Consider the following 15,365-nt stretch of genomic DNA (forward strand, 5'->3'; position numbering starts at 1 on the left):
TGAATTTTGGATACAATGATGGTTTAAATTACGAAATAATTCTCTCATATATACCAAGTTTATTTTAATATTGTTATTTTTCAAAACGTCTTGCGGCAATTATAAACATATATTTATTGAGCACAGGTGAACGTTAAAACAGTCTAAAGTCTTTTTCTCGTAGAAAATACATCCTTTAATAAGGGGCTGTTTATTCAATAGCTCCCAGTTCAATCGAGATTCTTATTTCAGATAAAGGCCGGGGAAAAATAGGGGAAAATGGTGAAGAGTTAATAATAAATATTTCTCGTTTCGACGCCTCTTCGAAGGGGTGAAATATTACCCAAAATTTATCTTTAAAAAAATACGTAGTTTTTATAAACCGTACCTAATCTACACCCGAGTGTCCCTACATAATTTTAATTGGAGCATAAATCACTCGATGGGTTTCATTAAAAGGCTGTAGGTTATCTTGAAATTGATTATCGCGGATACGTTATAAAAAAGTGCTAACATATTACAATCTATGCCATTTTCTTACAAAAGTTGAGGTTATATTTAGGCATTGATAATTGTCCATGGTTAAAACTATTGGTTCATTAAATTTTCGCTCAGATCCCTTGCCTACATAAAATTGAATTTTCTTACATTTATCAACTGAAAATAGGCTTAAAATACTAGTTTAGCGAAGTGTTTAACTATTTTCTCAATGAATCCAAACTCGAGAGAGATTAAAACAAAAACAAAAAACACTAAAAAAGTGAGAGGCTTCATAAATTGTTAATTCTTTTCATCATTTGACCTCGTTCAACAGGTCTTTTTTATGTCATTACTTTATTTAAGATGTCCTTTTAAGGCTTAAATTTAATTGACTCCTACTTGGCGTTTCCATTCTCCTCGCATTCTTTCGGGAAAGCTTTTTCTTGAAACAAAACACCCATCATTTGGTAGACTTTTATTTTCTTTTTCCTTAGATCAGATGAAAAAGTTCCACCTCAAAGATTCGCAAACTTTTTAGCTTTGGTTTATTTTTTCGAAACATTTGTTTTTTTATATCTTCTTTGCCATCAATTTGAATACTCTACGTGTTTTAAAAAAATGTGTTTAGCATCGTATTTAATTTCTTTTTTTGTAATTCATAAAAACGCAAACGTTTTTTGAGTCAATGTTTTTCTAAAAAAATAAACATCACGCCGCTTCCTCGCAGAGGTAAACAGAGAGAATAGAACGCCACACCACTTTGTTTTTTCAAAAATTCAACGCCACTTCCCCGTTAATGCACTTCCTTATACACACCGCCTATTTATCCCACTGCTTCCAAGTACTTTTTATATAAATTAATGTATTTACGATGTTCATCATCATCATCATCATCATCAAACCCTTATCCACACCCCAATGTTGCATAGGGCACTGCATCATATAAACGCAGTGTTATCTTGATCGTTAACATATAAAGAAAAGGTGATCAGCCCTCCGTTTCAGGTAACAGTCCAGGATACGCACGGCTATCGAACTGGTAGGTTTGCTTGTTTGTTTGACATGTTTAAATATATATATATACATATATATATATATATATATATATATATATATATATATATATATATATATATATATATAATATATATATATATATATATTATATATATATATATATATATATATATATATATATATATGTATATATATATATATATATACTATATATATATATATATATATATATATATATATATATATATATATATATATATATATATATATATATATATATATATATATATATATATATATATATATATATATATATATATATATATATATATATATATATATATATATATATATATATATATATATATATATATATAATGCCTAACAATAGTATTTCCATGAATAGGCCCTAAGTTCGTAGGCAGTAAAACAATTGTCGGTTTATAATGGAATTTCAGCAGTTGTACCAAATAGTTGAATCCAATTTTTGAAATGACATTTCGCTCCATTTGTTCGGTAGACAAAGCCAAGTGCAAAACACGCATTCGATTAGCCGGAGTTGGTTGTCCCTGCATAGTTTTCAGTTCCCAATGTTTGGCAGCGCGGGAAACTACAGCCCCCTTTCGACTTTTCATCCCCTGGTAGCCATGGCAACCTCCGCCGCACAATTAAGCGCATCCATATATGTATACTGCGCGTTGGGGTCAGATAATGTACTTTCAGAGCTGTTTTATCTTCTCAACTATTGGAATTCAAAGCCTGAAAAGTCACCTTAAACATTACTTTCCATTTTTTTTAATTTCTTCTTTTTCTCAGAGAAATGATCAATATAACCACGAAAATGAAAACTTTCAGCAAAAAATACACAAAAATTATTTTATTACAATCTTACCAGATTGTCGTGACTAGTCATATCGGTGAACAAGGTAGAATGTTTTTGTAATTTATTATTTCGTGTTACTTTTGGTTGAGTTTAACAACTGTTTAAAGAGCCACAGAAGGATGGATATAGTCCTCTATTAACGCTCAGTAGATGAGATCATTAAGATCCTGATTTGATGCCTTCTACTGATTTATTTTTAGATATTTTTGAATTATCTATTTCAGATCTGCTTATTTCCATAATCCATTTCTTAATACCTTTTTCTACACTCAGTAGATGAGATCATTAAGACCCTGATTTGATGCCTTCTACTGTTTTATTTTTAGATATTTTTTAATTATCTATTTCAGATCTACTTATTTCCATAATAATATATGATATAAAACCCTTATCCGCACCCCAGTGGTGCATAGGGCACTGTTTCATATACACGCAGTGTTATCTTGATCGTTTACATGTGAAGGAAAGGTGATCAGCCCTCCGCTTCAGGTAACAGTCCAGAGTATTATGAAATAAATATTAGAGTGAAAAAAAAATCACTTATATTTATTTGATCCCCTCTGGGAATCGAACCCGGGACCTCCAGAACGGTAGCCGAGCGTGCTGACCATTACACTACGGAGGCGGATGAAATCTTTCCAAAATCCATTTCTTAATACCTTTTTCATGCTTAGTCTCGTTATTTAACGACTTTATGGATAGTGAAAGCAGGTTGTACAATTTAATTGCATTGTTATCAAAATTCTTTTTACCAAACAAAGTATGTGTTCGATCTTGTTTGATATGTTTCGGGTTTGGTTCTATTCCCGTTTCTATAAAGTGTGTAGCTTTCTTGTGATATGTTAGAAATATTCTTAAATGCACTTGTAAGGATTGTTTTACCGTATAGTTGTTTGACTGTAATACATTACAATTTTACTAACTAACCAACTAACCATCACGCCACTTCTCACGAAGGTAGCCAGAGAGAATAGAATGCACCACCAATCCATATTTGCAACCAATGTTTGCCTCTTTCATATTCACATGCATCTCTTTGACATTTTTTTCCTCATATTTAATTATTTATTTTAACATATTTATAGCACTTCCCAAAAATTACTAAAATATAAATTTGGAATGAAAGACATGTGTACGTCGATAAAACTAATATAAACTCTTCAAATTATAGTGTGGTATACGAGTTCTCGGAAAAATTCTAAGACTATCGCAGAAACACATAGGATTTACAATTTTCTTCCCTTGCAGTAAGCGTTGGTAGGGATAAAACGATTTTATTATTATCCGTACACGTACTAAAAGATATTCATAAAGTTTTGCCGAGTACTGAAATTCTGAAATCTTGAAAACCACTGAAAAGGTGTTTTAAAGAGTGATATGAACACTTTTTATATCGTTTTTTTTTATAAAAAACGTCTATTTATAAAAAAGAACAATTTTTTTACCGTTATTCTTGTATTGAGTGTGTCCTTTTATTTTTATTCATAAATCAAAATTTTATGCCCTCAGATTTTTTTATGTCCGCCTCCGTAGTCAGCATGTTCGGCTACCGTTCTGGAGGTCCCGGGTTCGATTCCCAGGGGGTTTAATAAATAAAAGTGATTTTTTCACTCTAATATTTATTCAATATTACACTGGACTGGTACCTGAAGTGGAAGGCTGATCACTTTTCCTTCATGTGTAATCGATCGAGATAACACTGCGTTTATATGAAGCAGTGCCCTATGCACCATTGGGGTGCGGTAAGGGTTTTAAGATTTTTTTAAACGATTTCTCAACGTAGATGATGAAGATCATGGATGTTTGGGTATTTGATGTAAGGTTTCTTTATGCTAAACAAAAAAAATAGCTCAATCATATTTTGTGCCGAGTACTTGTATGCGAAAAAAGGTGTCGTCATTTGAAGGATAAATACAACACCCAAAATTTGAGTATTGTGGTGGTTAATCATGCGTAGAATAGTGTATATTATACATGTGTAAAGTGATCACTTAAACCGGTCTATGACAGATTAACGATCTATTAAAACCCAGACTTCTGCATTCTTCTTAATCAACAATATGTTGATATATATATATATATATATATATATATATATAAGATTTTTGTGTCTATGATTCACAATACAGTAATTTGACCTCTACGTTTGTCAGATTTGTCATTAACCCTTAAAATCTGGTTCCTATAGTGAGAACAAGATTTGATAATAAGCCTTTGTTACACTAGTGTAAATAAAGGAAAATCAGAAAGACATACAATATTGCAACAGAAAGTCCTGCGGTGTTGGCTATGCAATTTATTAATCCTATGAATAGCTTTATGAAGAAACGTGGCCATTTCGTAGAAGCTGGATATCAAAGTTAGACTCTCATGAAATTGCAAAGGTTTTTTTAAGACTCTTAAACTAAAATTGTGAAACATAATACGTTGGGTGGAAATTTTTCGGGTAATAGGAGTAAAATACGTTTTTTTCTGAACTTCAGAAAGCCCTTATAAGGTGGCTAAAATATATTAAACCGTAAAATTTATGGATTTTTTTACTGCTGATAATTATTAAGACTGAATAATTACTTCCACAAAAATTAAATAGTTTTTGAACGCAATAAATTAAAAGTATTCATAGTTGTCAAAACCACCTAGTTTGGAAACCGTCATCATTAATTTTTAATGCTGGACTAAGTTTTGCCTTCCTCCGTAGTGTTATAGCCAGCACGCTCGGCTACAGTGCTGGAGGTCTCGGATTTGATTCCCACGGGGGTCAAATAAATAAAAGTGTTTTTTTCACTCTTTTATTTATTCAATATTACTTTGGACTGGTATCTGAAACGGAGGGCTGATCACCTTTCCTTCATATGTTAACAACGATCAAGATAACACTGCGTTTATATGTTGCAGTGCCCTATACAGTATCGAGTGCGGATGAGGGTAAATTTTTATTTATCCTGTATTATTTGAACGATTTGGAGGTACAATTTATGTATTTTTTAAGACCTCAATTGTCTCTAGGGCTTAATTGTCAAAAGGGATAAGAGAACATAATTTACCTTTTTTTAAAAACACGTTTCAGATATATGTTTATTAATTCATATTTTTTCTTCGTGTTCTAACGTTTTCTTGTCAGTAATAAGGATGGTATGCTCGTAAAAATAAATCTTTTAAAAAAGTGTGTTATAATTTTTAAATTTGCAATACTAATGGTAATCAATTTTTATTTTATATTTTATATTATTATGGCAATGGGTTTTTTAGATGGGTATTAAATCGGTTAATTATTTTACAAAATCCGCTTTTGAACGGGGTGAAAATATCTAGTGAAACAATTCATTAAGAGCTTTCCGCAGTCAAAATTCAAAGGGTCTGCTCTGTAGGTACACTAATGAAAAGCCATACTAATTAATAGAACACAGGGTTATATCAGGGGTACAGAAGACAAAGAGGGCGACCGACCCTTTCTAACTGAACTCTAAATTCTGAACTAAGGTAACTTCCTGAGTTTCTGTTGGCTTTTAACTCCTACACTTCTAGAGTGGTATGCGTTCCTGATATATATATATATTTATATAATATATATATATATATATATATATATATATATATATATATATATATATATATATATATATATATATATATATATATATATATATATATATGTATATATATATATATATATATATATATATATATATATATATATATATATATATATATATATATATTTATATCAATAAACCATATATTTACATAATAATATTTTGACCAGTTATTTATTCATAATATTTTTAAGAATCACAATTTTTGGATTTGTCACCAATTGTATTTTGTCTTAGGAATTATTTAAACTAATATTTTTTATTTATATATCAACAAAGATAAAGAATAATATGGAAGTCTGTGTATGTATAAGTATTTATATATTTATATCTGCTAATATTTTTTAAAAATATTTTCATTACTAAGATAAGGATGACTTAATATTCATATAATTTATTAATCTAGCTTTATATGATGATATATTTATTTTTTACACTTGTACAATACAATACAATACCATTGAGTTAATTAATGTAAAAACGACTAGTTTGAAGAACATCTGTACTACTTGAAACTCGTCGTGTTTACATTAAAAACTAAATAAATAGTTTTTTAAACTCTTTTATTTTTTATGTTTAAATGTAATATTCAGTTTATATGTAATTTTCTTTAAAATACCCTTATTGTAGTACAAACAATTCCGTAAATCCACATGCATTACAATGGATCAGGAACGCATACCACTCTAGAAGTGTAGGAGTTAAAAGCCAACAGAAACTCAGGAAGTTACCTTAGTTCAGAATTTATATATATGTATATATATATATATATATATATATATATATATATATATATATATATATATATATATATATATATATATATATATATATATATATATATATATATATATATATATATATATATATATATATATATATATATATATATATATATATATATATATATATATATATATATATATATATATATATATATATATATATATATATATATATATATATATATATATATATATATATATATATATATATACATATATATATAAATATATATATATATATATATATATATATATATATATATATATACATATATATATACATATATATATATATATATATATATATATATATATATATATATATATATATATATATATATATAAGTTTGTTGAAATATGTAAAGGGCAATTTCAGGCGTCTTTTAGTATATTAAGAATCTTACATATATTAATAAGGATGTTTGCTAATAAAAATGAGTTCAATCATAGAAGGTTCAATTGAAACACGTGTCACAATAGAAATAGTGGTTCGGATTTCGTCCCTATTTTATCGAGTCGTTAGTTTTTCAACTTTTAGTTTTTTTTTATTATTTTTTTATAAAACATACTACGGACATAAGTCGTATTTATGATATTTCGGATGAGCAATTTCTATTTTAGTATTTCCAGTAAGACTGGAACACAAATAATAAAGTTGCAAAAAAGATTTTAACAAAATTATTCAAACTAATACATGGCAAAATATAATATAATATAAAAATAATAAACAGAATGATTGGTATAATAAATAGGCATAAGAAGCATATTTTAAAGAAATAAATGAGAAAAACATAAAGTTAGAAGCATATTTAAAATAAACAAATCGCTCACTCCTTTCAAGAACGTCATAAATCAAAGTACTTGATTTTTCAGGAGAACGTTTTTAAAGTTTAAAAATATAATACAATGTATTAAACATAAATATCAACCCACTTATTGAACATTTTACTGTGCAACAGATCTTTTTAGGTAAAACCTGAAGATTTTTTCTCCATTTGAAAAATATTTAGTAAATTAAAAAAAAAAACCTTTTCTTCAAAATGCATAAACAACACTTTCTGCCCTGTGGCGGGTAAATATTAAGTTAAAAATATGCCTCTTTTGCTGGGATATAGTACATTTTCTGGGCATTCCGAAAACATGCACAACTTAAAGTTGACGATTTTTGATTAATGACGTTCTTGAAAGGAGTGAGCGAAATGAGAAAATAATTTTAATAATTAAAAAATCAATTTAAATTTTCGTCTAATTTTGTTAGTAAAAAAGTGATAACTAAAATCGAGGGTGAGAATTTTAAGCGATTCTAGAAAACGAAATAAACAGAAGCTGTAAGTTAATTGCTCTTTAATTAAAATTGATCGAATTCGAAACTTTTGACATATTTAAGAATTCCCTTTACAACCTGTCTTTGAATAAGACCGGCTCGTCCAAGTTTAAATTTCTTTGCAAGTCTTAATCACCCTTATTAAAGCGGCCGAAAGTCCCTCAGTCAAGCGATCCAAAATGGTCCGCACATTTTACAATAAATCAATTATGCGGGCCGAACTTTTATTTATGAAGGAATTCATTAATTATTTCGCACATAAAATAAGACAGCTTCGGCAGCCCTACTGGTGGTGCCTTATTATTAATTTGACGATGGCGTTGGAACAAAACGAGAGAAAGAATTAAAAGGTAAATAGCCGAAGCAATAAATCGTGTAATGAAAGGCGAAAAGCCTTGTTAATTAATTACTGTTAATTTAATTCATTATTCGGATATTTATTTCGTGATAATTTACAGTGATTGCTTTTATATTGATACGGAACTATAAATGATGGGCCGAATTCGATCATTTTATTTAGCCCATTTCTTAAGCATAATATACATACAAGATTTTGATTGTGTCCAAATACTTGTTCACAAAATCTGGATTATCTCCAATTAAAGGAATTATTTTCATCAGGTCGTCAGCCCCGTAAATGTCCAGACTTCCATATTCTTCTTCATCTTTGATCAGATATCAAAAATAATATGTTTATATAGAGATAATGACATAATAGCAAGAGATAAGGTAGTTCATCCCCTTTTCATATTCCTGTATATTTAACATTTTTAAAAGCATTCGAATCGTTTTATTAAAAAAATCTCTTTGAAAAAAATTATAAAACAAGCGAGGGTATTCTTTTAAATTCAAGTCGCAATTTCCTCCCTTATCAGTATTATAAAAACTTCACCCTTTATGTGGGGGTTTTGTGTGATAACGCCTGAATGTATTTCAAGGGCGATCCGTACCATCGGCAATGGCATATCTATTGTAAATTGGTACAATGTGGAATTGGAAATAACTGATATTGTCACATTTATGCAAGAAGAATTTATTATATTAGTCAAATACACTCAGACCTGGCTTTGCGTCGTTCATGAATTGATACTTATTTTCGCTGTGCGTCGTTGTTTTTACGAATTGTGTTGTTTTTTAAAAGTCATTTTTCAGAGAATCATTTTTAAATTTTCTAAAAGGTAATTTCCCGTTTTGTAAATTTAAATTTTGTTTAAATTTCGTGGAATCTTTTGGAACGTATCTACAACAAAAAATGAGATCTTATCTTTGAGATCAAATAAGATTTAAAAAATTTACTGCTCAAAATTTGTAACTCTTACTTTATCATTAATTTTATGACGCTTTACACTGGAGCCATCTATGGTCGAATGAGGAAAGATTTTATTTAGCAGATACCCTTTTATTTGGATGTTTGCAAGATCCGAGACCCGAATTATTTTTACATACTGGAAAACGCCTGAAAAACGAACTACAGTAAACCTCCCTTTAACGTTGAGATGGGTACAGCGTTATCGGAGGGAATGTTATGGGGGACTAATATTTTAAAATTGTATTTTAATTTTGATGACTTCTTGCACACATTTCCGCGGGTAAAATGTAAAAATACAATTTTAAACATTAATTTCTTAAAACATTCCCTCCGATAACGTGGTATCCATCTTAACGATATAGGGGAGTTAATTGCATATTAATATGAAATAAATAAGTTAGAAAAGTGAAATTATTAAACTATAAAATGTGAAATCGGAATAATACTTTAAAATATAATTAATATTTCATACGTAAACACTATCTACGGGATGTATTTAGTTTCACGTGTCCGTACATTTCAAAGGCATTTTGAATTTTGACAATCAAAACATTTGCAGTCTAATGGACACCGCATGCACTAACGGGATAAATGAATGAAAGTGATTTATTAACAACATTTTGAATGTGTCCAAATGTTGTTAATAAATTTTCTGGTCCATATTTATATATATAAATATATATATATATATATATATATATATATATATATATATATATATATATATATATATATATATATATATATATATATATATATATATATATATATATATATATATATATATATATATATATATATATATATATATATATATATATATATATATATATATATATATATATATATATATATATATATATATATATATATATATATATATATATAAATATAAATATATATATATATATATATATATATATATATATATATATATATATATATATATATATATATATATATATATATATATATATATATATATATATATATATATATATATATATATATATATATATATATATATATATATATATATATATATAAAAATATATATTTATATAAATATATATATATATATATATATATATATATATATATATATATATATATATATATATATATATAAATATATATATATATATATATATACATATATATATATATATATATATATATGTATATATATATATATATATATATATATTTATATATATATATATATATATATATATATATATCTATATATATATATATATATATAAATATATATATATATATATATATATATATATATATACATATATATATATATATATATATATGTATATATATATATATATATATATATATATATATATATATATATATATATATATATATATATATATATATATATATATATATATATATATATATATATATATATATTTATATATATATATATATATATATATATATATATATATATATATATATATATATATATATATATATATATATATATATATATATATATATTATATATGTTTATATTATCATGTTGCAAAGTGATAACTTTCTCCAGCGTATGACGTTCGTAAGCCTCGTAAATGTCCAGACTTCTATTTTCTTCTCCATTTATGTTGAGATGTCAAAAAATTACATTGAAATTTACAACATTTTGAGTGTGTCCAAATACTTGTTAACAAATCTGGATTATCTCCAAATTTTATTTATGGAAATAATCCAAATTTGTAAACAAGTATTTGGACACCCTAAAAAACTTTGTAAATAAATTAACTGGTCAAATTATAAGCTAAAATAATAAAAAATGAAAATTATATTTTCTGGCGTTTCTCATATTTGTGATTATAATCCAGGATTCGGACCTCACATACTTATATGAGAGTTTCTGTATAATAAAAAGCTTTTCTTCATGTCACCAATAGATGTCTCTAGTGAAGGTCTAGTGATTCAAGAACAATGTTTCTAAATTGGTTCATATATTTAGAACTTCCAAGAATTTGAGTAGTGTGGTTGTCGATAATCCGTAGAATTGGTGAATGTTACACGTGTATAAAGTGATCACTTATACCAACCTATGACGGTCGTCAGCCCCGTAAGTGCCCAGACTTCCATATTCTTCTTCATCTTTGATGAGATGTCAAAAAATAATATGAACGTTAAAAAATTAAAAGGTTTATGTTTGTGAAACGTTCAAAACCCTTCTCTCTCAAAATGAGAATTATGAAGAAGCAGCTTATTGCACTGTAATTGTTCCGCGAAGGAGTGTCAAGCGCTAAGGCATAAGATTAGGTATAGTAGAATAAAGTGGAATGGCGGGAGGATGAGGTGCTAAGGGATGGTGGCTGGAGCTATGGGGGTGAGGCTTGGGGTTGCGGGGATGAGAATAAAGGGGTAAGGTCGACACTTGGGGAGAGTTTAATAAAACCTTACACGGGGTGTATTTGTGGGTATTGCCAGACGAAATGAGGGGTTATTTGTGTTTATTGAAATGTAAAATTATTCAATAAATCGATATGGTTACTCATACACTGTTTTCTTAAAGGTTTTTCTTCAAAAAACAATATTGTTCGAATTGTTAATGTATTTAAAAACGAAAATAATTATATGTCCATCATTTTATGTGCGTGTTATTGATTTTATATTAATTCGTGAATATATATTAAAAAAAGAGAAATAAGAGTATTTGTATTTTTATAATTATCAAATTGTGATGGAGTGAGTTTGAACTCAAAAACGCAGACTCAAGAGTCCGCCACACTAACTACGGGACCACAACACTTACTAAAATAACTGAAAGAAAACAATTTTATTAAAATGGATTGTTATATAGATGTCTTAAGTAAGCGGTTAAAATATCGAATTTTGTTGAAAGAAAATGTTAACCGAATGGATCATACTTGGGCGTAGAAAAAAGATAAAAAGATAAAAAGATAAAACAAAATTTTCTTGTTCTTACCCTAATCCACACTCAATGGTTCATTGTACACTTTATCAAATTGATGCAATGTTAAGTTGATCGTTTATTTTATTAAGGTAATCAGATTAGTCAGATATCAATCTCGGGTAAAATTAAAAAAATATTTTAGTCAACAAGACTTCTAGCATGGTACCAAATAAGCTTACTTCTTTTTAAATAAATTTAATTTTTTAATAAATTGAAAAATAAAACGCTTATCGTCTTCAGTCTCAGTGTTTTTTGTGTTAATCTAAATAATCCGTCACATATGAATTAAGCAAAACAAACATAAAATTAAATGTCAATTATGTTTAGGGAGGTAACCTAAAGGAAGATATTTCTCAAAGTCTATTCGGATAGAGTAATACTTGTGCAGGAACACAAAACAAAATCAATTAAATTATATCAAAGAGAAATTCTCGCAATAATCCTTTATTGAAAAATTATACAGACTACACAATTTGTATTCAACTCTCGCCGATAAAGGGTCATAATACATCCAAACAACAGCAGAATATTCTCGGGGAACATTCCCTTGTATATCTGTTATAGAAATATCATAGCTGAACTAAATTTGCAGATATGGTTCACGAGCCGCCGGCTGGCGACCCCTGGTGTAACAATCTGCCAGGTCTCGTCAATTATTGGGCAATAGTCACAGGAGAAATTGGTCAATTTATTTATTGGGGTGTTGGTCCCGTTTAAACGGCTCGAAATTCCGACGCCTCGTCGCGTTATCAGAATACCAAATATTTGATTATTTTTGTAAGTGGGCTTTTTTTGTATCATAATATGCTTACAAATTACAAATTGCCGAGAGTTTATTTGGCCATATTGGGATTGTGAAACGTATGACCCGACGCACTTCTGTTCTATTACAATAAATATTTATTATTTTACAATTTTTATTACGTCACACGTGGAATGTTTTCATTTTATTCGTGAATACAGTAGATTCCCCATTATTATTATTTATTTTAACCAATTCATGGATTCAGAATATTAGGATTCCGAAGGAGATAAACATTTTACTTTCACAAAATCATTTGGTAAATGGTGTCGTACGTCAATAATCATATTTGACATTTCATTCACTCCTGTCAACAACATCATATATAAAAAAAATTTTTAGGAGATCGTTTTTAAATTTAAAGATACAAATAAATGTATTAAAAATAAATATCACGCCACTTATTGAACTTTTTACTGGACATCAGTTCTTTTTAGGTAAAACCTGAATGTTTTTTCTCCATTTGAAAAATATTAAGAATAGTTAAAAAAATAATTAATCACTGCCGTTTGTTCAAAATGCAAAAACACTTTCTGCCCTGTAGCCGGTAAATATTAAGTTAAAAATATGCCGCTTTTGCTGGGATAAAGTACATTTTCTGGGCATTTCGAAAACATGCACAACCGATTTTATTTTTATTTTTTATATTTAATGATGTTGAAAGGAGTGAGCGATTTGTGAATTAGACATCTGTAGTATACAGATTGATAAAACGGGCACAAATGTGTATCAACACTGCCGGAAGTCACTTGATCGATATCATCTTTTCCCCTTAACAGAAATTGTAAAGGTCCAAATAAAAATTTCCAAAACTCAAATTTTTTTGATGCAGAAAAAAAGGATTCAAAAACAGAATTGGAGGATTCATTTCGCGCCACCCTAAATCTTTTTGAATACTGCAGCTGTTTAGTTCACAAATGTCTCATATGATTGACGTACCACACCATTTGAAAAAGCTATAACATCTTCTGATAGGGTAATTAAACCTGTATAAACGTTGCTTTTACTAGAATTTTTTTACCAGCAGCTCGATTTTGAATTGATTTTTTTTTGTAAAATCACTATATATCTCATTGTAACATAATAATGATATCGATCGGTTTTGATGTCATTAAGTACAGTGTTTTTATAAAAAAAGTTAGAAGTAGGTACTCTGTTTACAGTTACCTATAGTTTTTTTTTATTTAATAATTAACTTTAATTAAATTAATTAAAAAAATAGAGGTAAAATATATGTTAACAGAGTAGTTATCGTGATTTTATTACAAGGTTATGTTGTAAGTTATGAAGTGGAAAACATAAAGTAAGCTTTAAAGCATTCAGCAACTACTTGTATTGTAATTTAAGCCGTGAAGGTTAAAAATACAATTATAATTAAATCGTGATACGTTTTATCGTAATTCAAAAACAAAGTTATTTTGTAAATCATGAAGTAGGGAATTATAAAAAAGCTTTTCAAATATTCATTTGTGTTGTAATATAAGCTGAATGTGGTGATTTTCGATGGTAAAAAATTGTATAATTTGTATAGCGCCATTTTTGTAAAATACTACCTCAAGGGTGCTTATTTTATCTTAGAACCTTTTCGACCGTTTTATCAGATAATAATATTTAAATGTATAATTTAGAAAGGATATTATTACATCACCCACATATACAAGATAATGAAATTAATTTTTTTCATCAATTCTTTTGATAGTCACATTAATCGATAATCACGTTGTGTTAATATCTTTCCACTTTGAAGTTTAATTTTTAAAAAAAATACAAAATCGTTATTATTTACTAGATTTTTATGTTAACTCGGAAAACCCATCTTATTTTTAAAATAAATTGTGACACGAAGTTCGATGTATTCCGCAATAATTTTAAATGCCGTATGTAATATTTATATTTCTATGAATTTGAATCGTTTCGTAATGATGAAGTTTCAACCAAAATGTATTTAAATAGATTAAATTTAATAAAAAAATTAAAACATTATCATTTAAGTTAAACAATTCCATATTCCCGTTTAATTTTTTTCAGGGGTTAAGTATATCATGCAGAGATTTTTCAAAATCAATGTTTCTTGATTGAGTTTTAAAGTTTGTTTATTTATAACTTCGTTTTATGTTAATTGAAAAAGTACTTGCTTTTATTTTTTATTGTATATAAAGATAAAAAGATATGAAAAATATTTTATCCGTGTATAGTATAATATAGCTAGTTCCTTTAAGTATGCTTAAAATATAAAATAT

General features: G+C 27.4%; 1 protein-coding gene across 1 annotated transcript in view; it reads left to right on the plus strand.

Annotated features, from left to right (window-relative positions):
• LOC148306930 (methanethiol oxidase) overlaps window positions 1–15,365 on the plus strand; it is a 223,294-nt gene that overhangs the window by 90,504 nt on the left and 117,425 nt on the right. The gene's annotated exons all lie outside the window — the stretch shown is intronic.

Source organism: Brachycentrus maculatus, unplaced genomic scaffold (genome assembly GCF_059751285.1).
Source record: "Brachycentrus maculatus isolate JH-2025_06_01 unplaced genomic scaffold, ASM5975128v1 h1tg000220l, whole genome shotgun sequence".
NCBI classification, from domain to species: domain Eukaryota; kingdom Metazoa; phylum Arthropoda; class Insecta; order Trichoptera; family Brachycentridae; genus Brachycentrus; species Brachycentrus maculatus.